The sequence below is a fragment of the Homarus americanus genome, unplaced genomic scaffold (assembly GCF_018991925.1).
Source record: "Homarus americanus isolate GMGI-L3 unplaced genomic scaffold, GMGI_Hamer_2.0 scaffold57980, whole genome shotgun sequence".
NCBI lineage: Eukaryota > Metazoa > Arthropoda > Malacostraca > Decapoda > Nephropidae > Homarus > Homarus americanus.
Window position 1 is genome coordinate 7546424 of NW_024716703.1, and position 25586 is coordinate 7572009.

Sequence of the window (25586 nt, forward strand, 5' to 3'; positions counted from 1 at the left end):
CCATTTTTAAGTGATATGACCTAATTGATAGTTTGATTGCAAGTGTTACAGTAACGTAGTTAATGTGCTTTGAGTGAAGTATCTTATGTCATGTATGTCCCTTTGAAACGTTGAGGTTCGTTATGAACCGTGAGTGAGCCACCACGCTTCCCTCCCACAGGTCCCTAACGCAGTCTAGGCCGTGTCTGTAGCGTGGATGACGCTGCCACTAGTCTTGGGAGATGTCTAAGGTCCAGTGGAGTCGGGTGTCCCCTTGAACCCCGTCCGTCAGAAGCTCCACTACCATCCATGGGCCCCATAGGGGTAGTATTCTCTTAATGCCCTGCCCCTGTGGTGAACCCGGATCTTCAAGCTCCCAAACTACTGCCAGCCCCATCATTGGTGGATGAGTACAGTACATAACTCTGTGGGGCTGTTTGTGTGGTGGTGTTAGTCCACCGAAATTATCGGAGTTTGTTGGAAGGTGTCACTTGGTGATGAGACTCCCAGGGCGGCCGCTGGAGTATTGCCCCTGGGGTATTGAGTGTTGTACTGGCACGTGCCACTGGTTTTATTGGTACTAAGGTGCTGTAAGAGTTTATGTGCCTTTTGGTGGGTACACCCAGTAGTGGTGCAAGTAAATTGAGCCTGAAGGCATGGTACCAGGAGTTCCTGTTTTGGGTGAATACAACTTTTTTTCTGTAACCATTTTTGTGTTTAATAAACATTTTATTTGTATGTGGGTCTATGATTCACCTATAGTATTCACCGTTGTTCTCTCCCTAATACTCGATACTATATTTACATGAACCCATGGGACTTCCTCTCACGTCACGCTACCAGGTCAGAGTATCAACGTAAGTAATAAGAGTGTCAAGCCCTCGCATGGTGGCAGCTAGTCGTTGTTCATAACTTCCCCCCCCTTCTTACACCACTACTGCCAACTGTTTCACTACTGGCATTGGAAACTCATTCTCTGGTGTTTTTCTCTGCTAATTCCATGCTTGTAGCTGTCTGACATACGTTTTCAAAATTAAGTTAGTGGTGTTCATTAACTTATTTTGTATTTTTTCATAATTCAGACCTATCACAAACCTGTTTCTTAGAGATCGGTTCAAGAACTGTCCAAAGTTACAGTGAATGGATAACTTCTTCAAAGCTACTATATAATCACTTACCGATTCATCTTTCCCTCTATCTCTTGTGCCAAATTTGTAACTTTGAGCGATCTTAAGTGGAGCAGGATCAAAATGTTGCTTCAGAATTTTGTTAATCTGAATCAGTAAGGAGTCTTTTGGTTTGTCTGGAACAAGCAGATTGACCAGAGTAGAATAAACATTAGCTCCTACCTCTTATCAAAAAGATTGCTTTCCTTTTCTCTTCAAGGGTCTTCCTCTTCTGGGCATCACCACCGTCGTCCATTAATTCAATTGCCAGGAAGAAGAAGTCCATTCTCTCGCAATATGATGTGAAGTTCTCCTTGTCTGCATCATACTCCCCACTCGTCCGATGTATCCACTGATGCCAGCCATGGTTGCTCTCTTCACTTAAATTCCCCAGGTTCAGAGTAGCCTTCCCTTCAGTGGTCACTAACCTCTCTTCAAGGACTTCACCAACACTTTGTGAATCCCATCCTCATCGCCAGTGTAGTATCTTACATGATTTATTGGGAGAATAAGAAGCCACATGCTGAGTCTTACTCCGGGCGTTTATTGTTGTTCTTATGTACCACTTGCCGAACACATTCGTGATTACACAGGCCTGAACACATTCTAACTTTGGTAAGAAGTAACCTAATATATAATGTATATATAATCAATAAAGGCAGCATATAAACTTACACATATATAACACCACAATGTTCCTCAAGCAGGTCACCCCGGACATGACAAATGCCTTGAGGAAATCAGAAACACATATTTTTGGAGTACTATGAAAAGAGACGTAGAGCAACACATTGCTGAGTGTTGATCATGTGCTCAGCACAAGGGTACTACTTTGCCACCGGCTCCAATTCTAAAATATCCTACACCAGAACGTCCGTTTGACACAGTCGCCATTGACTTGTTACAACTTTCAAGGAATCAAGGATCCTCGTACGTTCTAGTGTGTGTGTGTGTGGATCATTTTTCTAGATTTGTGATTCTTGTCCACTGAAGGATAAAACAGCCGAGTCTGTGGCTTATGCCCTAGTTATGCATCTTATATGCCCTTTCACTACTCCCAAGGTTCTCTCCAACAACGGATTTGGAGTTCGAGAATCAACTTTTAGCACAAATATGTCGACAGTACGGCATCCAACAAAGTTTTATCACAGGCAAATGGCCTTGTTGAAAGAACCAATCGTAAAATCCTAGAGATTCTTCGTCCAATCGTGAATCAAATGCACAATGCATGGACGGATTGGTTTCCTCAAGCAGCAGCTTCTATTAACGGATCGATCAATAACTCCACGAGCAAATCACCCTACTATATTGTTTATGGCATAGACAAACGTTTGCCCTATGTTGTACTTACAAGCAAGCCATGCCCTTTCTGCAATGTGAAAGATTTCGCTACCAAGCAAATCGGCATTTTCACAGATATTCATGGCAAAGTAAGGAAACATTTAGCAGCATCACTCGCTGAAATTATTTATAAACAATATAAACAGGCTAAGCCTACAACACTAGAAATAGTACATGTGACAGACTTAAAAGGGGTCACCCAGATTTACTTCCCAGGAATGTTAACGAGGTCCCAGACACATCTGCCCAAACCACAAATACATCAAGTACATCAAGTGTCGCTTATGATTATTGTTTAAAACTACATTCTGAGGAACAATATTAAAATGAGTCAACCTTTTCCAGAATAGCTTGGATCATCGTAATCATGCTCCTACTCCTTTGATCGTCAACACGGTGCATTAGCCCCTTAGTTTTTTATATAAATGTTACATTAATTTTATATACTCCATCACCCTATGTAACTTTCCACTAGCTATGAGGTATATGTTCAGAGCACGTGATAAGGTGTGCCCACGGGAAGTCGCGTCACTTGGTGCTGAACTAAGGATTAAGTAACCAGCTCTCTGGCCACCTACTGCAAGCAGTAATTTGATATCACTCACTAGAGGGAGACGTTATTTAGAGTCATCGTTGAGGTAACCCGTCTTCCTCGAGGGAGGACGTCGGATATATTTCCGTTCTCCCTCGAGAAGGCTCTACTCAGTTCTCACTCAAACTCTCACATCGTTAGAACGTACTTAGCAGAACTATTTAAGATGGGCTCCGTCCTAATTTAACACTCATAGCTACAGTGGTTAAGTAACGGTGATATACACTTGGAATTGTATATAATATATTTTCCTAATAAATGAAGAAAAAACAGTTGGGTTTTTGCTACTAAGAACCCTATATACTTTTACATGTTCCAGCCCATTAACTCATCAAGAATCAACAGTTAAGGGCCAGTTCAACAGCGTTGATGGACACGTCCACGAAAGTCCTCAAACCAGGTGCCTTAGCTGCACCTTTGGGACGAGTTCTCACCGTTGAAGACGTTGTGACCATAAAGTATGAGCTGCATGGACTACAAAATATATCGCTCCTTATGGAGTCTATTGATGCTCAGCTCCAGACAGCTATAAGCACCCTTGAAAATCTAGGGCAAAATCCTAACATTTCTACTCTGATATCACAAGCTGTAAATCTTCAGCTACTTCGTCTCAGGACCCTTCACAAGAATATTGTCACAGCTGGACGCTCTATTCCATCATCTCAAGATGACATTGCTAAGAATTTGCGCTCTCAAGCACGAAGAAAGCGATGATTATTTAATTTTGTAGGTCTCATTCAAAGCACCCTGTTTGGCACAGCGAATGCCGAGGACATAACTCAACTAGGAGACCGTATAAATATTGTAAATCGCTCTTTAACTCAAACTTTTCATGCAATTAATTCTTTGGAAAAAAAGGTTAACACGATTGTTTCCGAATCTAATTATTTATCGAGAATTGTTCATAATTTAATGAATTCAGTGCCTACACTGGAATAGCTAGTTTGTTTTCCCGAGTATTTGCATGTTGCACAATTTTCTGCTCAAGTTTTATCAAATAACAAAGACAAACTAATTGATAGTGTAGTGGATGCAGGGATTAGGACGTGCGAATGCACAGCTTGTGCCTGTGAAAATTCTTCTTGAAGCCTTACGAATAGCCAAGATGAGTTCCCATTTGACTCCGATTTTCACAGCTCAAGAGGTGGAATATTATTACACTCTATTAGAGTCAGCTACCACGCACAATGCTATAATTATCCACATCCCCATGTTTGAAGGTTCCAAGTGTTCCCTGAAGAAGGCAGTGATGGGTAGGGAAACACCGGGTAATACTGAAGTCCATTTATTAACGGATAGGAGAGATACAAGTAGTGAGCAGCGTGCGCATGAAGTGCCATGCACAACCCACGGAGTCAGACTGAGGCTGCATTGCCATATGGCAGCCTCGGGGCAATGTTGCCACATAACACGTGCATTGTTGCCACGTAAGTACATACATAGATGCTACTCGGCACAGTAGCTTAGATACATAACCTACATCTCCCTCCCCCCTTCACGCTCATTGTTTTTGTCTTGAGCGGACTTCTTAGTCCTAAGTCACTCTGAGCGTCGAGGTGCACTGTGGGGCGGATCCTCGTGAGGTGTAGGGGACTCGTCCTCGGTCAGGGGGCCAGCAGCAGGGGGTGGGACTGGCCATGGGAAGCGGCGGTTCCTCCACCAGACGCAGCTGCTCGGCATCCTGACCTTGTAGTCCCGCGACCGGCCGACGCCCATCACTATGCCCACCTTGTCCCAACGTGTCATCATCGGGTCCTGGACGCGGACAAGGGCACCAAACTCTAGAGGCTGAAGAGGGCGGGCACGGTCGTCATACCGAGCCTTGGCGTCCTGGGCACGTGTAGCGGCGCGGCGGTCGCAGCTCTCGGCTCTGGTCTGCCACTCCTTCGCAAAGGCCTTGGCGTGTGCAGGAACGCAAGAGGGGAGAGGGTGACCATACAGGATCTGGGCAGGGGAGCGTCCTGTGTGGGTGGAAGTATTACGTAACTCCAGGAGACCTTTGTCAAACGCCTCACAGTCTATGTTGCCTGAAGGGGCCACCTTGAGGATGAGGTGCTTGACTGTCTTGACCGCAGCCTCAGCATGGCCGTTTGACTGTGGGTAGTGGGGTGTTGACACGATGTGGCGGACTCCCCAACGCTCCAGGAATCCTGTGAAGTCCCGGCTGGTGAACTGTGGCCCACCGTCCGTCTGCAGACGTACGGGGACGCCCAGGTCACGAAAGAGGTGCCGGAAGTGGCGAATGGTGGCCACGGACGTCGTGTCCGAGCTACAGATTACCACAACAGGCCAGCCAGAGAGTCGGTCGGCGACAACTAGGAGATTTTTCCCAGCTGTGCTGAAGAAATCAGCCAACACGGACTTGAAGGGCCTGGTGGGTTCGTCGTCGCACAAGAGGGGCTCCTGCTGTTGACTGGGCTGCATGATCTGGTACGGCTCACAGGCACTGACCGTATTGATGATATCCGCGTCAATGCCGGGCCAGTACACAGCCTGCCTTGTACGGCGCTTGGTGGCCTCTGCTCCACGATGGCTGCCGTGTACGCGGGCCAGAACGCGACGACGGACAGCTGCATGGACGACCACACTGGCACCGTACAGGACGAGGTCCCCATCTGCGTAGAGGTCCTCACCTATCTTCCAATACGGGCGTAGGGCGTTGTGGAGGTCAAAACGGTCGCAAGGGAACCCAGTCCTCACACTCTCCAAGAGTTGACTGTAGGAGGGGTCGTTGCGTGCCGCGGTCCGTAGTTCCTCAAGGGCCAGATCGCTGTCGGGTGGCGACACTGAGGCCTGGGTGCTGGCGAGGGACTGTACAGCCTACAAAGTGACGATGTTGCTGGCGGAGCATCTCCTCTTCAGGTGTAGGGCGGATGACTGGGGAGCGGGAGAGGGCATCTGGGATGCACAACTCCTTACCTGCACGCCAAGCCGCGGTGAAGATGAAGACCAAAATCTTCTCCTTCAGGCGCTGGAGGCAGGGATTCTCGATGGCGTCCAGCGAATAGTGGTTAAGAATGGGGACTAAGGGCCTGTGGTCTGTGATGAGGTCGAAGTGCTGTAGGCCAATCAAGTAAAACTTGCACTGTGATAAGGCCCATACCACTGCCAGCAGCTCCAGCTCGATGGTAGCGTAGTGAGACTCAGCATCGGTGAGGAAGCGAGAGCCACACTGTATGAGCCGGTACTTTCCTCCACCGTGATCCTGGAGAAGGGCGTAACCAACCCCGTACAGGCGTGAGGCGTCTGTCTGGAGGACGGTGGGGAGCGCTGGGTCGAAAGTAGCAAGGATAGGTGAACGTGACAGGGCCTCCTTCACCTTATGAAAGGCGAGGTCGTGGTCAGGGGACCACGTGAAAGTCCTCTTGGGGCTCATCAGGGGGCGGAGAGGCCCAGCAGCGGCGGAGACGTCAGGAGAAAATTCTGCCAGCTGGTTCACCAGGCCCATGAAAGACCTGAGATCCGTAAGGTTGGCAGGTTTGGCAAAGTCCGCTATGGCGCGAACTTTCTCCGGGTCCGCAGCAATGCCATCCCTTGAGAGTCGGTAGCCGCAGAAAGACACTGCAGATGCGGCCAAGACGAACTTCTCGGCATTCAGAGTGATGCCGTGCGTCCTACACCTGGTCAGTACCTCGTCGATGCGGCGAAGATGCGTCAGGTAGTCCTCATCGTAGAGGAGGACGTCATCCACTACCTTCACGCAGTTGGTCACGCCTTGAAGTGCCATGTCACCATGGAGACAGAAGGCGTCCCCCGTAGCAGCGAATCCCATAGGGCCACGGCAGTAGCGGAAGCGTCCGTAAGGCGTGATGAAAGTGGTCAGTGGCTGATCCTCCTTCTTCAGTGGAATCTGCCAGTAACCACAGAGGGCGTCGATTGTCGAAAAGTGCCGTACCTTCGGGTGGGCGGGACGGGACACCTGGCTGTTAAGCTTAGACAAGTAGGTAGTAATCCGCACTCCACCGTTAGTCTTAGCCACGGCGACTAGAGGGTGGCACCAAGGGGACGGGTCGTCACCAACGGGTATGATGACACCCTGGGCCACCATGGAATCCAGTTCCTTCTTGACTGAATCCTTGAAGGCGAGAGGGATCAACCGGGGAGTGTGTATGGCAAACGGCTGCGCTGTACTGCGCACATCATTGTCATCCCTAAAAATCCCATCTAATTCATATTACGCTACATAACATTCAAATGCACAACGCTTGTAGAACCCCAGAAAACGGGAAACATTGAGAAAGGACAACTCCCCTACTCAAGGTTCCTAGACCATGTTTGGTATTGTACCCAGGTATAATTATATCATATCAAGTGTATGTATTCATAGCATTAAGGATCACTCAGGGTAGGCATAAGATGAATGTTAAAGTCCAGTTGAGCCGGACTAGGGTACTGTAAGACTAAGTGTGGAGCAGGGTTTGAAGGTCCTACTATTTACGTCTGTGAGCGTGTAGCGAACCTAACTCCAACAGATATCATATGAAAATACATGAGAACAATGATCGGGAAAAAGGGATAAATGTATCAGAACTATGTGAGGTGTTGACAGTGATCTAGAAACTATACTGGAAAGGAAATATCGTGTATGCGTCGGTATGAATTTAATACACCTCGTAGCCTCACGTGACATATACCCACGACAGGTACAGTGATCAGAGAATCTGAGGTCTGTGTTCAAATAGTGCGCTGTGTGAGAGGAGGATCCCTCATTACAGTTTTTAAGTGAAGTTGATACACCCCCGCCATGATCATTCGGCTTTTGTTTCAAGGCGCGTCATGTACCCGCCTCAGATGCCCGTTGATATTAAAATCCCAGGCATTTAACCAAGCACTAGCAAACCAAGACCTGACCTTAGTGTATAAGTTAGGATTAATATATGTGTTTATAAGAAATGAGTGACAATATACCGTAAAGTGTTCAGGGGAGAACCATAAGAAACAAAAATGTAAATTGAGGATTGGAAACTGTAGGCCTATGTGACGAGAAGCGGCGGGAAGCCGGCCTTAGTCTTTCCCGTTCTGCCGTCAACACAGGTCAGTGTCCTAGCGGGCTATATCCCGCCCTACAATTAAGGTTGATAAATAACAGTGACTACAGTTTAAAGCTTTGCCGGATATATAAGTGTGATAGGGATGTGTTAAGGGATGGGATAACCGCCCGTCAGGCATTATTGCTTAGTCTTTCCCGTTCTGCCGTCAACACAGGTGCCACGTGGTTGGGGTATCTTGCCGCCCGGCCGCCATTGTCTCCTGGAGCGCCACACCAGGTGGGGAATTACTCCCCACTATACCAGTCCACTATGAACCGGTGGATTCCCAGCGCACCACTCCACATGAATAGTCACAACTAAGGAGACCGTGAGAAACTGCGGTCGTCACTTGGAGCGACCTATAATACCAGGCGTAGAAATAGTGCTGGTATGTCTCTAGGTCAAGCCCTCGTCCTTACCCACCGAGGGCGGTGTGCGAACGAGGGGCCCGTTGTGTAGACCTAAAAGTCACAAGGAGTCACATACTTGCAGGTATGGAGTGTAACAGGTGTGTTGCGATGGTGCTACTATGTATGATAACCGACGGTGCTACAAGCCACACCAGTGGAACAGTCTGATGTGTTAAGGGATATTGTAAGAAGGAACGACCGAGATACGGCGTTCACCGATTGTTGTGCAATAAGTGGGTGGATGACCCGCCAGTAATGTAGGAGTCTGGGGCCCAGTTGGGTAACCAAAATTCCGTTGTTCTTCTGAGGAAGGCCAGTTCATGTATGTTTTTTTTACCAGTGTGTTTTATAAGAAATAAATCAATGAAGACATGTTATGGTTTCACCCTTCTTTACCCTTATCGATCTGATCAATGGAAAACCTAACCCAATGCCTAGTTCACTCTGCCCGCTACCTAACGAGCTACATGCTGTCCAGAGGGGGTCTGGTGGCAGCGACCCTTAGAAATTAAGATTAGAGTTAAGTTATCCCCTTAGATTTAGTGACCCCAGATCTGGCAGTATAGCGCATCTTCCCGCAGGTGTATCCTCATAGGCGGACCCGCCATAGCCTTCAGTGGCGCAGTCCATAGGGCCTCCTTTGTCACCAGCACTTCCGAGTACTCCTTCAGGAAGTAGGCCCGTGCGGCTGAAGGAGACGTCTCGCTGTGAAGAGGAAGCAGCCGTGACTTGGGTGGAGGCGGGGCGGGAGTGGGCATGGGTTCTGGGCAGCTCTGTGCGGCAGCGCCAGGCGCGTCGCTCGTTGACTCACGCACCCTGCTGCCGGTGTACCGAGCAGCTGGGATCTGCTCAGGAAAGTCTCTGGGCACCATGCCTAACTCCTTGCAGTGCTCCCACGACAACAAGGGTGTAGCGAGAGTAGGCTGCACGTCCATCCATCCGTGACACGACCTGGCGCCATAGGTGATCTCCGCTTGAAAGGAGCCCACAGCGTCCGGTATCTGAGAACCGTCCGCATTGTAGTACAGCAGCTGCGGTGGTAGTCCCAGGTCGCGTTTGGTGAGGCCCAGTTTCTGAAGGTGCTTCAGGCCTATCACCGTAGCATCAGCGCCGGTGTCAGGTATCACCTCGATGTGACCCGACACATCACCGTGTGTGACGGCGACGCGGATGGTAGGGGAAGGAGTAGCCCTGGGGCATGTGGTCGATTCCACCCTCCTCATGTGACTCAGCTGCTGCTTGGGGCTGCGTGGGCCATCTGAAGGGGGCTGCGTGCGAACCACCCCGAGGGAAGTGCACTGCTTTCCTCCTCTCTTCGTATCTCCTCCCTCTGAAATTCCATCTCTCTGCGTCTCTTTTCCCTGTCGTCCATCCACCTCAGAATTGAGCCAATGTCCGTCGCTGGAGGTGGAAGATGAGAGGCAGTGGGCGCAGAAGTTCCATCTGCGCCCGGTGGAGGGGAAGGTGGGGAGTCGTGTCTCCCATCTTGACGTTGTCCCTTCTTACCGCCCATCTTAGTATGCTTGAACTGCGCTGTTTAGTATATAAAGTGGCGCCTCATCAGCTCGAACCACATATATATGACGTAAACAGCGCAGACATAACGCATAGAGTCCACTGTTCTGTCCGTGAGTGTGTGCGTGCGTGCGTGTGTGTGTGTGTGTGTCTGAGAGAGCAAATCGTAGTGGCCTTAATGCGCCACCCGGATAGAGCCGCTGGGGAGGTAAGAACGTTAGTGTCTTCCAGGATGTCACACAAGAAAGGTGTACGCCTGCGTGCTCCGTGGGTACCACAAAAAACTGGCCAATGCTCAACTCTCAGCTCTAGACACACTAATACACTGACACTAACACTGCCACCGTCACTAAAACGCACTGTGGCGGCGCAACACTGCACATCGCGGCGAAACACAACGCAACACAACACAACACACTAGAGTCGACACGCACATCACCCGCAGACGTAACTGTCGGCATTGTTCACAACACTTGTAAGTCCACAAATCCTACTCACTGCGCCATGAAGTCTCCAAGTGTTCCCTGAAGAAGGCAGTGATGGGTAGGGAAACACTGGGTAACACTGAAGTCCATTTATTAACGGATAGGAGAGATACAAGTAGTGAGCAGAGTGCGCATGAAGTGCCATGCACGACCCACGGAGTCAGACTGAGGCTGCATTGCCATATGGCAGCCTCGGGGCAATGTTGCCACATAACACGTGCATTGTTGCCACATAATTACATACATAGATGCTACTCGACACAGTAGCTTATATACAAGGTTGCTACTCGGCACAGTAGCTTAGATACATAACCTACAATGTTAACGCAAATTTAATGAATGGCATTTAGAACCTTTCCCAATGTATTCTAATGACACACTGTTTTCTCTTGTCAAGCCAACCGAACTTTTGTGAATAGATGAAGACTACTCTTTGTTAGCAGTGGATGATCCTAGGGTTTTATCACGGTGTAAATTGTCATACCTACACTTACACATATGTCCAACCTATGTATTCACATTTATTCCTGCTGCAGAAGGGATGTGTGAATTGGTGCTATGTAACCTTGAAGCAGCCGTGACAATTAATTTTGTATATTTGCATAGCATTAATATATATATATATATATATATATATATATATATATATATATATATATATATATATATATATATATATATATATATATATATATATATATATATATATATATATATATATATATATATATATATATATATATATATATATATATACATACACACACACACCAGTATCGGTGTACTGTATTGCATTGTATTTTTAATGTAGGCTAATATACAACATACATGGCATAGAAATCTTAAAAATAGTAAAAAAAAATACCTTTGCTAAAGGCTGAATATCTTCATTCCCTTAGCTGCAGTCTTCTTCCCCCACTGTGTGTGTGACTTGATGTGCCCATGCATACTTTTCTATAGATCGGATCTTTTTAAGTAGGCTATTGGTTGATTGCTCTTTAGAAAGGTACGGAAGTCACTGCAAGGTGTTTCTCGGAAGTTGTACTGTACAGACAGAATGCCTTTCATTGTTTCAACACTCAATTTGTTCCTTTCCTTTGTCCATTGACTTTGCATCAGTGAAAAAAACTCTTTCTACATTTGCATTGTGAGATGATATAGCAAAGAAAAATTGTGCAATTCTTATCAATTCTGAGTGGCATTCAATGTTCTTTGATTTTTCAAAGTATCTGGTCCACTTTTTATGTGTTTGCAGATTACTAAATTCTTCATCACTCTTGTAATTTTCCACAAACTGCTTCAGGTTACTAACTTGGTCAAAACACTTCACATCATCAACTTCTACCCCCTTATCAATCAAATATTTCACAGCTAAGTTTACAACACCATACAGGTGTACAATTGACTTATCAGCTGACGAAAACTGAATGAGATCTCTACGGTTTCCACCTTCCCTTTCTCTCAGTTTCTCTCTCTGTCGTCATTACACTTTCATGTTTTTTTCCATGGAGAAAATGATGGAAGCTGAAATTCCGGACTTTTGAAGAATTTAAAAAATTACTTCCGGATGAAGATTTCGAGACCTAAATGGGGGACATGTCCGGGAAAATACGGACGTATGGCAACCCTATATCTACATAATGTGCAATATTTTTTTCCCTGAAGAAACTAGTGTTATTTTATGATACCAGGATGGTGGTTAACATCTAGCTGTAAATGGCTATTATAAGGCTCTGGACTTATGCGAAATAACCTGTCGTTCGTTGAAAACCTTGTCTTCCCGTCATCATTTTGCTTTGAATTTAAATCGAACTTCAGATTTGATTCCTATATATCCGGCTCCTAATATGACTTTTAGTGAACTCAATATAGTATCAGATAAATTAAAATTCTTTTCTTATATGAAGGAGTCACATTTTGCTAATTTATAGGATAATCTGCTATTTTATTTTTCAAGGGGATTTGCAGTACCTAGTTTAACTGTTCCCACTATTGTATTAATATTGGCAGTCATATTTTTGTTTTGTTATGATAAGTCAGTATCTTCCAAGTTGACCATTGTACATGATATACTCTACCCTAAGGCACTTCGGGTTAGGTCTTGTAGCTGCTCAACCCCAGGTTGCAGCTTCTCCAGTTTAGTGTTTACACATATATGCATGTAACATGGGTAGGTATATGTATAGGGTTTTGCTGCAAGATTAATTATTCCTCGTGGAGCTCGGAAGGTGGTGACCGAGCAATGTATTAGCCCCTGTCTACTGGAAAGTAGTACTTATATAAATATGGGTTAATCCATCAGTATTATATAATTCCATCACCCACGTAATTTTCCATTAGCTGTGAGATATCATGAAGTGATCAAGTAAGTGATCATTAGTTTCCACTGGAAGGCACCTTCCTAAAGAAGCTGACCTTGCTTTCTTTAGCGCTGGCTTACCCTAGGTTATTATTCAACTCTCACAAAGCCTAGACGTTGACTCCCAAAGCTTCCCAAATAAGCTTGCCGTCTATTTACTAACGCTCACACCTTTCAGTGTTAATCACGGTGATATCCTTGTTGCCTGTGTGGAGACTATTTTTATAAATAAATGGCGAAATAACCATTTGGCTTTTGCAAACTTAACCCATAACATTTTTATTGATATGTAGCTAAGTCACCTGTCATCAATCAAGCTCAGTGATTGGAAATGGCTACAGACAACTCGTCCATTGTGACCATGACAATAGTCCCAGAGGAGTGGTTTTCTTGCCAATTTTGGTTCTTGTATCATCATTTGAAAGATTGTTTCATTTATATACCCCACTATATACAAAGGGGCTAATGGACTATACGGTAATTCTCCCGGTGGTTGGTCAGCTGCCTCGGCAATGCTTACAAATTACTAACCTTACGTGGAAATATACTAAAGAATTTTCACACTTATTGTTAGAACCTGAGATGCACTTGCAAACTGTAAATAACTCATCAGTCATTCCTAAGCATCCCTTGTGGTAATTGATCTTGCAGCTTTGGTATGTGTTACCGCCACAGTAGGATAAACTAGAAGAGAGAGAGAGAAAGAGAGGGATAACCACAATAAGATAAACTAGGCGAGAGAGAACGAGAGAGAGAGGGTGAGATAAGAGATATAGTGTTGACAACGAATTTGCTGACGAATCTGCTGAGGTGTTTCAATACGAAAAAGATGGCCCTCGCCTTCAGGCTGCGATTGCCCTCGAGGGTAGTCTACCGATTTCTACAGGACAGACAACACGTTGGTTCAGACCACTAGACCCTAAAACGTGAGTGATCGTGAAGTATTAGAATCTGCTAAGAAACTCTAAATAACTTTAAGAAGTATATTTACGTACTGTAATTTGATCTTATTATACAAATTGTCTCCTGTATCAACAGTTATAACATGTGAGTTATATTTATGATGTTAACAGGCTATGTACTGTATATTGATTGTATTATTCATACTATGTGTCCTGAGATAACAGCATTTGTTATATGAGAATTGTTCTTTGACAGGTTTTGACCGAATTATATGGTACGAGTCAACGTTGAGGGTTTATTTCTCCAGCATCAAACCAATAACGCTCCTATGAGCGTTAACAGCATGTAAGCATCCCAACTATGCTGCCTGAGGGCTCCTTGCAGGAACCACAGGCTTCCACATCTATTGGTCACTTGTAATGATACACTGTTCAATTTATATTTCTCATTTCCAAACCTAACCAGGTCCTTTCTGCATGGTAGGTAATGTGGGGAATGGTCGACTTCGGGGGATGGGCCGTTTGTTGGGGGGTGAGGGGCGTGGGAGGGTAGTATGCAATGCAAATTGCTCAACAGAGGGGGAGGAGGATTGAAGAAAGCAGGGAAAATCATTAAAGTAGGAAGAGAAGGACGGATGTAAGTTTTATTTTTCATAATATTACCTTAGGTTTACATGCTTGAAAGATGAGGACCCTTATTTTATGATTATGGTAATGTAATTTCCTTATTTTTCAGATTCTTGTTAAGTATTAAACAACAGTAATTTTATATTCATAATAATGTTGATGAGGAGAAATATTGAATGTAACGGTAATATAACACAGGTAATACAGAATCTCAATAGCCCTTATAATGTCCTCCTCGCCTGTCAATTGTGGTCTCCCCAGACTAAAAGTATATAATTTATATGATTTAAGAGTTCAGATATGTTTTGCTTGCATTACACACCGTAAATTAGCAATTTTAATATACCAAATGCCAGCAAACCATAAAAAATTCTCCCTGTAGCCAGTTTCCCAAGTTCCCTGACTCCTGCCAGTGGGTTAACCGATGTCTCACAGTGACCTCAACCTACCTTGCAATTTCTGACACATTGTAGCCAGCAGTGTGCAAACCAATATGTAATTTCCCAGTGACTTGTCAATCGACGTTCTTTAGCATCCATCCTGGGCTGGGTGTCGAGCAGTAGCTACATGCCATTGCCACTACCACCTCCATTGATTTTCGAAACCATAATAAACATTACAGGGTAGACAAGTCATATTCTTTCCAACAATTATTTTTTTTTTCAATTAATATTGATTTTTTTCAAGAGGTGGATGTGATGAAATAACAGACTCGTTTAGTGTTACTGGCGAAAAGCAAGTCACGCCCCCTCCTTTCTATGTTGACATATCAGGGGCTTTCCTTCACGGAAGCCTTATCAACCCTAATGACACATTATCTGCCAAAAGCTCACTCGCATTCCTCCCCAGAATCTCAAGTAAAGGCATGGATAAGTATGGGAAAGTTAAGGATATATGATATCTCCCCGGACACCCGCCCTCCTTATTGGGTGGTTGTGTGGTGTTTAGGCCTACCAACTGTAAGGGTCATTAAGGCCATCAACTTCAAGCTACATCCACCAACCCTAACACCTTCTTCGGGTGTTAAGGATAATTCGAAGACCACATACACTCTTCACTATGTATATGGCTCTTGACTTGCGTCCTACCTTATTCAAGCCCGCCACCCCTAGCTCTCCCCCCACCCTCTTGTGACCCATTATGTATAAAAGCCTTAGCTCGCGGGTATGGTATTGTAGTGGATTTCTCCCCTACAAACGCTGTTTGTCGCTGAGTAGCCGACCCCACCAATTCCCCAGTGTATGACTCGTGGTCTAGGTCAACCAGCGCCGCCATACATCACGGAGCGGGGGTCAACTACTAAGCCACGCCTACCCCCTGCTATTTAAGACCTGACCTCGTGGTGACCTGTCTCTTTCTACCTACACCAACCAGCCAGCAACACCTCCTCCTCCTCCGCCTGCCTGGCGGTCCTCGCTCCCGCCGGCTAGCATGGCGACCCACAAGCTGTCCTTCTCTGAGCATCCTCACCAACCAGCTCTCTCTACATCACGCTTGTAACCATGCTGCCTTCCCAGCTCCAAGCTGCATTGTACATCCAATACAACATGTATACATGAGAGCACATTGTGAGTTTCCTTTCTCCATTCCATCCTGAGTGTGAACCAAACATCAAAAACCCCACAGTATTACGAGGGGTGGACGATTACTGTCCTTTTGACCTCAACTGTACAATGTTATGGCACTGGAATACTGAAGTCTTAAAATTTATGTCTTGCAAAGTGGACAACTGAATTTATTTGTAAAGTACTGTATCTACTTCAAACATTTTCATGTTTATCAACTGAACACATTTGTCAAAGCTTTAATGGAGCTAGAGATCTCACGACTTGAAGCGTTTTAAGTCTTGTATGACCAAGTTACTCTGTTTATTAAAAATTAATATATTTCCTGCAATGTCATATACTGTATTGTAAATGTATATATATTTTTCCTTATAAGAGAACTGAAGGATACACGTATAAATTATTTGTCAAGTATTATTATTAGGATTGTGATATGTACAATTTGTACAGAAATATACACACCAAAATTGTCCAACAAGGGACACTACTGGAAGAGACTATGGGTTACACAACACCAATGTAAGGCAGTTACTTTGCTGCATAAGAAAATTAAATCTTGTTGCCTCATAACTGATCTGGTCACAGCATCACAATAGAATTTCTCATTTTCATTTCTTTAATATACCTGTATGTAAAAAACATGATCGAAATAATAGAGCAATAGAATTATTTAACAATCACAAACTACTGAAATTACAATAACTCTTTTCTTCACATTATATACATAGATAGGAACATTTTGTTCAATCTTTTACCAGGTACAGTACAACATTACCCATACATGATTAAACTTTAATTAGATAATCCTTACTTTTATTTTCCCCTTTCGTTTTACATCAACAGAGCCAAGCAAAAATTTGTATACAGTAAATCTTCAAGACAGTATTTCTCCAACTCTTTCATAATTTTTAACAAAAGCACTTTTGTATTCACACACACTTGTTACTTCTGTTAGTATCTTCTTATAAAAACAAGCTTCTACCGGAAAACACGGATTATTAAAATGTAGTCTTCTGATTATAACAAGTATAGCTGCTGAAAGATGTATGTGGTATTTATGAGGGCAGGCTATTACCAAGCAAAGGTTCTATGTAATATGCAATTGGAAAATCTATGAAATACAATATTTAGTGTTGTTTTTACCCTTTTCAATATTGCTTATCACCTCTAATAAGGCTCCTTATAAGATGTCAGTCAATATATGAAAAAGGGGCGTTCAAACCTAGAGATAAGTATTACTGGTTTACTGCAATATGAGATGTAAAACAATACTTATTGCAATATTCTTTCAGTACCTATATTGTTACTGTGCAGGTACACCTACGTTGGTAAGGTATACCTGTATTGCACATGCTTTCTTGTAGCAAGTCACAAATATGTCACTAGTTACTAAATTAAACTAAATTCGCCATACTTGTATGTGGATATTTTTTAAAAAGATTATTTTGGGCATCATTTTTAATTCTTGGTCACATTTGAAATCACAGAAACACGATTGACTAAGAACAGGACATTTGGCTGTACAGGTGGGTTAGGAATTTTGCCAATCTTACAGTTAGTCACTTAAGGTAAGAAATAGGATAAATTTAATTTTTAAAGATTATATATGGCACAGATGTGGAACTTTAGTTGAAGATGCTATATGTTTAGACCCCTTATTTTTTTGTTTGATCCCTTGGGAGTGATCAAACCCAAAGAAGACTGAATTATTATTGTATCCTTTATGAAAGGTAAGTACTAGAATACTGTTTAGAGTTGAATTTCATATTGTTGATCCCCCCCCTATAAGATATATACAGTAAACCCTAAGCATTTGCAGATTTAACTTTCACAGATTTGATTATTCACGGGTGCAACCATTGTATACCTGCTCGTCATTCACGGGCAAGAGGTTTGATAATCGAGTTTTCCCATAATTCTGCAGGACGCTTGTGTTTACTGTAGATCGTACCACGCATTACGCCGTGTATCACTGCATGCTCTCACTCTCCAGCTATTCTTGCTCTCCTTGGTGATCTTTTGTCCTTAGTGATGCCTCCTAAGTGACGACTAAGTATGAAAAAAAAAAAGTGAAGTTACTTGATCAATTTGCTAGGGGTGATATTGAGGTGATAATGAGTTGAATGTGTACTAATCAGAAAAAAAAGGGGCAAATATTCTTCCAAGTGCCTTCAAAATTGCTAAAGTAACTTTTCAAACCCGTGACACTAACATGGAAAAATTGAAGCATGCCTAACTTCCTTCCAATATCACCATCATCATCGGTACCTCATTAGGATCATTTTCATCAGTGAGTACAGTACAGTACTATATTTTAACATTTTATTTATTTAACATGAACTGCAAAAATTTTACTCAAAAAAGGTATCTCTTCGAGGGTTATGGATCCCCTAATCCCATTTTTCCCAAAGGTCTTATGTAAATATTCAAGGTGTTTTTGAGAAACCTTACCCCCACGAATGTTGAGGGGTTACTGTATAAATTGCTTGATTTGATTCTCTGCACGATATATATATCACATGGGATCCTGTCATAAGATCCCCAATAAGAGGTTAATTAGTATTGGCTCTCGTAAACTTCTGTTGCCATATCCTTTGTCAAAAATATTTAAATATACTTTAAAATGTGGCATGTTAGAGGTAAAAATAAGAGCGGTGTTGTGTTAGACCCATTTAAAAAGGCGTGATAGTGTATTTGGAATTCTCACTAAACCTGTTAACAGATGTGGTGTTGGATCCCTAATAGGTGGTCCTTTACAGGAAGTGCATAGTTTGAATCCCTTGTAGGTGGTGCATAGAATGTTGAATTCTCCTTACAGGAAGTGTTGGATCCTTTATATAGAGTGTACAGTGTTGGATCCTTTATGTAGAGTGTACAGTGTTGTGTCCCTTATAGGAGGCACTATAATGTTGGATCCTTTGGAGCATTGCATAGTGTATCGAATCCTTTTTATGTATGCATGGAGTGGTAGACCTCTTATGGTGGATCATCAACAATTGCTGTAGTATTGGATCTCAAATAGAGTTGCATAGTGTGTTGGATCCTTAATAAGGAGTACATGGGGGTTTTGGACCACTTATACAAGAGACAATATAGAATTATTAATCCTTTACAAAAGATTTGTGGTGAATTATGGTGAGGTTAATGTTGGACATTATACAAAATTAATTCCAATATCTGAAGCCTTATACTATATCGTTTGTTCAATAACTTATTGATGTTGCAACCCTTAAGAAGAGCTGCAGTATTGCCCCCTTTGTAAGAGGTGAAACTGTGTATTGAAACCAATATGAGAAATGTAATGTTGGATCCCTTAAAGGCTTTAGTATCAGACCCCTTATTAGATCTCTTCAAGAAGGCAGAAGAGAATTGAATTCCTTAACAGATGAAGGATGGGATAAAAGTTCTCTTAGTGGGTTGGTCAGTCACTTGGTCTAAAAGGGTATGCATATAGCAGTTACAATAAACTTAGAAAGTGAAAGCACAACACAAACTTATGTCTGAATTCATGCACATAATATACTGTACAACATAACAAAAATATTAGCAATACCCATCTCTAGTCTGAGATGATTATCATCAGTTAATATCTATATACCATCATCAGTGCATAGTTCTGCTCACCATCATGATACTGAAGAAGAAAAATAACTGAAAGTAATAATTCCATTAGCCGGAACTCTCCAATAGCAATCCCTCTTAGCCAGGACTCTCCAATACCTGGAATTGAAATTCGCTCGGAATTTTTCAGGAAAATTTCTGTCAATTCCGGGTTTGGGAAAAAATTTCCCGGGTTAAAATTCAGGCATATTTTCTGGAAAATTCTGGAAACTCTCTCAATATTTTATTTGGGCCTGGAAGCAAATTCCGAGGATGAAATAATGTGTAACTCTGCAAAACTCCAGAAACTCTTACCACTTTTTTTTTGGGTAGGGTGGGGGGTGAGAGAGCAAATTCCGAGGAACTTTTCCCAGTACAGTAACCGGAAAAATTCTGGGGACGGGGGATTTTTTACGGGTTTGAGTGAGTCGTCTCGTTACCTGGAAATTTCTCATTCTCGGAAATGCTCTGCACCAATTGTTCCGGCTAATGGGGATATCACTTGTATATACTGTATTTTTGTGGGAATGGTGGCAAATTTTCCTTAGAAGAAGTTTTACTGTCCAAGACTAAATGAACAAGGTTACAAAGTTGTGCAACTCCCAATATTTTTTACAAATAATCTTCAAATGACTATTGCCCTATATATCCCACATATAGGTTAAAGTATTTAAAAACATATTAAAACAAAAAGAAAAATAAATATTCATGATGTACCATTTAAATTTTTACCAAGTTTAATTACATACAGTAAATAAATACCCGGTATCTATATGGAAACATTAACAAAACAATCATTTAGGTTTCTGTAGGGTGCCATGCAGAGGCTTCATCCACTATAATGTTCCACATTAAAGCACAATATATTTACAGAATTTCATGATTGTCCTTTTCTCTAAATAAACCACCTAAAGTACTGTAGTTTCAACAGCCATATACTGTACTGCTTATTTGTGTAATTCTTCACAACCAGTCAAGTATATTCATAATTTATATTTTGAACACAATCCTACCAACCACAGTACTGTACTGTATCCAGTTTTATGCATGAAAACCTCATAGGGTAATAATAACAAAAGTTTTTTACCTTGCTTGGGAGAGCAGAGGCTGCTCCATTACATTTTTAATACCTTCAGTGTACTGAATATTTTTGGTATGGTATGTTTTTTTTTCTTTCATTTTTTAAGTATAGCATACACTCTTCACTATCTTTAATATTTAGTTGCACATAATAGAACTTTAGGTATGTCTCTGAGGGGTCACGTACATTTACCTAAACCTCTTTACATCCCATTAGACCAAGCCCTTGCCAACCATGGGAGAATTCAAGAATAAAACCCGTTGTTGGCAAGGGATTATTGTGTGTGTGATTACTTCTGTAACACATTATTAAAATCGGCAGCAACCATTAGTTTCTTGTCAATTTCTTTTAAATTAACAAGTCTCTTATTTAAATCTGCACCGTGTTTATTCTTTTTATATTCTCCGGTTTATTTATATCCAAATTCATATCTAGACTCCTTATGAAAGCCATTAAGTGTAAAAACCCCTAAGACTGTTTACATATATGGATAGTATTCAGGGATTAAAAACTATATATGCGCTCAGAAGAACATTATATTTCATGACGGTTTAATTTTTTTTGTTTGTTCCACTCATTTCAAACACCCCTTTCTTTAAAATGCTGCCATTGATTGGCAAAACACAGGAACTCGGCACTTGAATGCAGGAAAACAATTATCAGTATCTGTTTCTTCTGCCAATTCCCCTTCACAGTCTTGTTCTGTCTTCCCCTGGTCACCCCCTTTCCTCCTCCATGTAATACAGACCTTCAGCCTTTCTTCTCATCAATTCCAATATGCCAGTATCTATTGGACCCAAGGTAATGAGCTTTATTTAAATAATATTTAGTTTAATTTATAGGTTATAATTTTTATCTATATTTTATCAAATAAATAAACAGTATTGATTTGTTTTGATAACTACTGTACATATTTACTAATGTTTTATATAAAAAATGTGGTTTTCACATGTTTGGGGACTAATTACAAGGTACAGGTACCATATTTTATGGCATATAAATGTATTTTTTGGTCTGAAAAATGGCACAAAAAATGAGCCTGCAGCCATTATGTGAAGTTGTGGTCTCTCATAAGCTAATGAATCAACAAGTTGCTGTCTCCAGTATGCTGAATTCTACCTAACCCAACTCCAGAATTAAAAATGTTATTGCATACTTAAACAATCTTTTTTTTTTTAATCAATTAAAAAATAATTATTGTAAATATTAAAGCTCAATTTATAACTGCTCTGTACTGTACTGATTTTGATAACCTGAGACGGTTAATGTCTGTATGGCAGACACCTAACTCATCAGGGGTAGCTAAGCAGTAACCATTTCTGAATCTTATAAGCATTACAATCTATTAATGCCATACCTGCAACATTTATTTTTAATCTACAAAAACCTGATAAAAACGAAGATTTACATACAACTCTTTCCACATTTAAATCTGTTAACATCGCTGGCAGTATTGTAGCCAGGTTAGACTCCTCACTGTAACCACCAGGCTACTGGGCCAAGCCGTGAAGTGTTATGGTTGTTTTTCAACTCGTATTTTCGGGTAAATATACGTTACCTTTTTCATTTATTTTTACTCGGTTACATGCACACACCATTCTACATACATATTGTGAAAAGAGTAAAAGAAATAATTGTCCTAAGGGCAAACACATAAAGGGAATATACATTTCTTTGCACACGAGTTAGCTGGCTCAGTGAGGGAGCGCAGAAGGACAGCGCAGTAGTTGGTGAGGGGAGTGTTGCTAGGGAATCGGAGGAGGTAGCATCTCCATTGCTATGGTGCAGCAGTGGGTACAGCTGTACTGTTTATGTAAATGGCGACTGTGTTAAACCTTCATTTGGCTTTTTACTGGTTTGGCAATACCTATTCAGTACAGTATTTTTTTAAATAACGTATTTATTGGTATAATTTTTATTTATTCCTCATGTTCACTGGTACTGTTTTAAGAAAACTATGGCAACAGGAGGAAAATACACAAGGATTTTCCTAAATACTCCCTTCTAAAATAAGGGGGGTTGCATCTTAAATAACATAAAATATGGTAATTACACACTTCAAATTAGGAACTTTCAATGTAATTCATTGATCTGCAAACACAATAAGTTTGCAATCCAGGGACTGTATGTATGTGCGCGGACCTGTGGTGTAATGACCGCATACTCACCTTGCAAGTGAGTGAACCCAGGTTCGATTCCCGGGCAAAGTGAAACTATACCAAGTTTCTATATGCCATTTGCCTCGGTCTACCCAGCAGTAATTGGGGCCCTGGATGTAAATCGATTTGCAGATTGTGTCCGAGGGTAATGGTTAGCCAGTGCACTTGTCAAGTTGTCTGGTCTTCTCTCCGATTATTCCTTGACACTGGGTCATGCAATTCATTAACTAAAGGCAGCATCACATTGGGTACTTTCCTCCAAACACATTTGGCCAACACGGTCTGGCCAGCAAAACGGAGACATTTTGTGTCACAATGGGACGTTTTGTTGGCGTGTCTGCCCAATGCAACAAAAACAACAATAAAGCGTCTAGATGAGGGTCGCCATGGATCTCGTTACCACAGTTCGTGGCCTTGCAGGATAGTGCTATAGTTCTTCAATTGCTGCAAGTGAGGCGTCTGTAAAAGCTAAAGAAAAGATAATGGATGTGTCGTGAAGTTTCTTTAAAAGTGGCGATGGCTGGCTGGTCAAAGAAGACCCTGAATAATTATTTAATAATACATACTTAAGAAGTTTTAAAGTGACAAATAAATAGAAATATGTCACCGTTTATTTGTTATATTTTAAATTATCATTGCTTTATGATTTATTTCAATTTATACTTGAAATTATATGAGGCTCCTTTGAGCACTGATCCAGCCAGCAAAGATCCCCGCCAAACCGTTGTCCATTTCTAGCAACAGCTGAAATCCTGCTGCTTGCTGGGCGTTTAGAAAAACGGCCAGCATGTTTGGAGGAAAGTACCCAGTGTGCCGCTGCCTTTAGGGTGTGGCTTTTGTGTTGGCGACAGCTTTTACACCTTACATAAAATCATGCCTTCATGGCTCTAGGGCCCATTTCATAATATATTCCTATAATAATAATCGACTTTTTGGAACCACAGTTATTTCAGATTCATTCTGACTTCAAATTGTTTATTCATTGTTAAAACAAGCATACAAATTAAGCCCAAATCCGAATTAATGAAGGTACAGTGTACGGGTATGTTACTTTCGTTTTTATTCAAGATATCTTCAGGTCAAGAAACACAATATTCCCCACCTTGACAATGCATCAGGTCAGTAACAAGAGACCACATACCTCAAACGACCTTCACCGCAAATGAGAGTTTATATACAATAGGTGACCTGATAATACATGAGAGATGAGAAGAAATTTACCTCTTTCCCACAGAATTGTTTCTTTTTTATCTATTTTCTTTTTATTCTTTAATTACTCTATTAATTTCTCTATTTTTATTTCTTTACAAAATTTCTCATAACTTATCTCTTATTCCTGTTCTTAATTACTTAAACACTTACAGCGGGTATAGATAGGAGGTGGATGAGTGGTAGAGGCAATGTGAGGTGGAGGGAGAGGGGGTTAATGTACGATATACCCGTGAAAAATGGGACCCCCACTGTACAGGGTATACTGGATATAAATACTGTATATAATTTATAATTAATTCATACTCTTCTGAGGCACCAAAGTACAGGTAATGATAAAGTTCCTGATTTCCAGGCCAAGTTATACAGTATTGTCCTATACTTTTTAGACTAAATACCGACAGAAAATGGGTAACCGACAGTTCGGATACATTTTTTCTTCTTTGTACATAACTGAAATAATGGAGACAGGAACTGTGGAGCCTAGTGTGCCAAGAAAATTTTTCTTATCTTGAAAACCCTCGACTGACTGGAGTAACCCACACACTGATGTGATGTGTTGGATGAGCTATATTGTACTTGTATCTACAGGCTCCTAACAAGCAATATTGTGACCAATATACCATCAATCATCTGTTTCTGAGCCTGGCTTTATACAGTAGTTGTTCCTATCACTGCTTATAATTACATCCTTATAATTCAATGTGGTTAGCTGACAAATTTGTGGAATATTGTACCCAAAAATTGGGATAGGATACATGATCTGCCGCAAGTGTATATCACTGTCAGAATGTCTAATCTTCAAATCACACAGCTACATCTCATAATAATTAGGATTGTCTTCTTCATGCATCCCAAGGAACAAGACACAAATAAACACAACAACACATAAAACTGGAAACTCCAGGCTGCCAGAAAATATAAACAAAATGCCTTAGGAACTGTGAGGTTGGCAAGACCTAAGCAAAATTATGAAGTCAGTGGAAAAAATAAAAATAAAATAAAATTTTATATACCCGGTATATATATATATATATATATATAATAACCACAGAATGAAGTGTTGGATACTTTGGATTGGCAGAAACAGGTGCAGTGCTAAGACTGAAACCTGAAATCATAACATAAAACCTGGATCTGTAATGTTACAATAGTGCACTTCTTGACTGCTGTGACCCTCCACCACCTATGTATATACATTTAAGGATCCCTTAGATGTGGATACATCGTCTATTTCCTGAAGATTCACCATTACCTTTAAAGTTTTCACAACAGACTGGCAGCATCACAGCTGCTTCTATTATCAGGCTCTGCATGGGAGAGTAAATTAACTCCAACAGGCACTAGTTTTTAAGTCTTAATATGCTGATCAACCATGACAGTATGAGAACATCCATGGCTGCATATACTACAATAGCACTCCAGGAGCAGCCCTGGCTCATAGGATTATTGGTGTGATATCTATAATAGGGCCCTTTTTCTGGACTAAATTAATTATCACTTTATTTCTAAATATACATCCTTAAAAAGGATAGACTATAAACAATGACAAAAGCTTTGATGAGA